At 39.1% G+C, this 2,443-nt stretch overlaps 1 non-coding gene across 1 annotated transcript; it reads right to left on the reverse strand.

Annotated features, from left to right (window-relative positions):
- Positions 1 to 2,037: 2,037 nt before the first annotated feature.
- TRNAY-GUA (transfer RNA tyrosine (anticodon GUA)) lies at positions 2,038 to 2,113 on the reverse strand. Its single transcript has one exon. It is a non-coding gene; the product is annotated as a tRNA-Tyr (tRNA).
- Between the last annotated feature and the right edge of the window lie 330 nt (positions 2,114 to 2,443).

The raw sequence follows: 2,443 nt of genomic DNA on the forward strand, positions 1-2,443 counted from the left end.
TAGCTTTCAACTCATTGAAGTTATAAAGAATAAGTAAAGCAATGGAAAATATCCTAGAAAGCATAAGCCTATAAAGGCTCAAAGATTCCTGAACCAGGGAGTCGTGAGCATTAATTTCTTAGTGTTTGTTAGCCTTTCATATAGATGTTTATAATTAAAAGCTTCAAAATAGGTTAAATATCATAATTAAAAAGAACAACAAGAGTACTTGCTCATTGTTGAGCTTATTAAGGAAAGAATCCAATGTTTCATAATATTTAGAATGTGGGGCTTGTTAAAAATATGGGTGGTAGAAATTTGGTGTCAAATCCAGATTCATTGCATGTTGCACATTGCTTAATAGTTTGCACTTGAACTAGTACCACTTTTGAATCTGATGAAGATGTTAGAGAAACACTAGCCTAGGGATTTTCTTGAATTTACCAATTTCAGTAGTTAAATTCATACATTGTCCAAAGAAAAAGGGACATAGAGATGCAATCTTATGAAACATATTCAGAACAAACTAATAAAATGTAATAATTATTACTAAAAAACAAGCAACAACTTCCAACCAGAGAAGATTGTGCTGTCTTTAAAGGACCTCTCTCAGGAAGTCCAATTGTTTCATAAAGATATTTCTTAGAGATTGCAATTAAAAAAAAACCAAACAAACAGTTGATCTTACTAGATAGTTTAAGAAATTGTGAGTGGATGATTCACTCATCTTCACTATAGCAAGGTTTCTTAAACTATGAAAAATGTACATTTAAAACCCAGGATATCTTGATACAATACAGATGCTAAATCTGTAGGGCAGAGCCCAATATTCTGAATTTTTAACAACCTCCCAAGTGATGCAGATAAGAAGCAATTGGTTTAAGGAGAATGCTTTAAGAAGAAGAAAAAAAGCAGAAGCAGTAAAGCACTACTAGAATTCTAGAATATCAAATATTCTAGTCAGCTGGTATATATACTTCATCTTAGCTATTCTTTTTTCACCCAATGAATTTTTTAATGCATTGTAATTAAATAATTAAAAGTTGTTTCTCTTGTGAATTTATACACTCACGTGTCTTGCCTGGTGCACATGTACACTATCTTATCTAGACAGTTTATTTTTAAAATGGTATTTCTGAGAGGAGTTTGAATATATATATATATATATTTGTATTTTTCTGAAGTTGGAAACGGGGAAGCAGTCAGACAGACTCCCGCATGCGCCCGACCAGGATCCACCCAGCATGCCCACCAGGGGGCGATGCTCTGCCCATCTGGGACGTAGCTCTGGTGCAACCAGAGCCATTCTAGTTAGTGCCTGAGGCAGAGGCCACAGAGCCATCCTCAGTGCCCGGGCAAACTTTGCTCCAGTGGAGCCTTGGCTGCAGGAGGGGAAGAGAGAGACAGAGAGGAAGGAGAGGGGGAGGGGTGGAGAAGCAGATGGGTGCTTCTCCTGTGTGCCCTGGCTGGAAATTGAACCCGGAGAAGCAGATGGGTGCTTCTCCTACATGCCAGGGCGACGCTCTACCACTGAGCCAACTGGCCAGGGCCGATGAATATTTTTTCTTTTTTTTAATTTATTCATTTTAGAGAGGAGAGAGAGAGAGAGAGAGAGAGAGAGAGAGAGAGAGAGAGAGAGAAAACAGGGGTAGGTGGGGGGGGAGGAGCAGAAAGCATCAACTCCCATATGTGCCTTGACTAGACAAGTGCAGGGTTTTGAACCGGCGACATCAGTGTTCCAGGTCGACGCTTTACCCACTGCACCACCACAGGTCAGGCTGAATATTTTTTTAAGTAAGAGGAGGGGACATAGAAAGACAGACTCCTGCATGCACACCAATAGGGATCCACCCTGCAACCCTCATCTAGGGCCATGCTCACAACCTGAGGTGGAGATACCACGGAGCCATCCTCAGCACCCAAGTGAACATGTTCAAATCAGGAGGGGAGAGAGAGAGAGAGAGGGGGAGAGAGAGAGAGAGAGAGAGAGAGAGAGCTAAGAAGAGAAACAGAGAAGGGGGCAAGAGGGGAGAGAAATGTATGATCACCTCTCCTGTGTGCCCTAACTAGGAATTGAACCCAGGACTTCCACACTACAGGTGGATGCTCTACCATTGAGCCAACCAGCCAGGGCCAAATATTTTGAACTTAACCAGTTAAAATGAACTTTCTAAAGTTGATCCAACATTTACTCCTATGAGTGAAGTATACACATTCAACTATATTTAATTGCAGTATTTATTAGCATTCCCATTTTGTTAACAAATCTGAGAATTTCTCATTAGTTTCTTGGCATTTTTCTATTTAGTTATGCAATAATTAATTGTATATATTTTACTATTTAGTTGTCATTTTTTATTAATCTGTATGGTTTTTAACATATTCTGGGTTCTAATAATTTGTCAGTTATAAGAATGTAAGCTTACATTTTGTGTTTTTTACTTTTCCTCACTTTATGGTAGTC

The sequence above is a fragment of the Saccopteryx bilineata genome, chromosome 1 (assembly GCF_036850765.1).
Source record: "Saccopteryx bilineata isolate mSacBil1 chromosome 1, mSacBil1_pri_phased_curated, whole genome shotgun sequence".
Taxonomy (NCBI): domain Eukaryota; kingdom Metazoa; phylum Chordata; class Mammalia; order Chiroptera; family Emballonuridae; genus Saccopteryx; species Saccopteryx bilineata.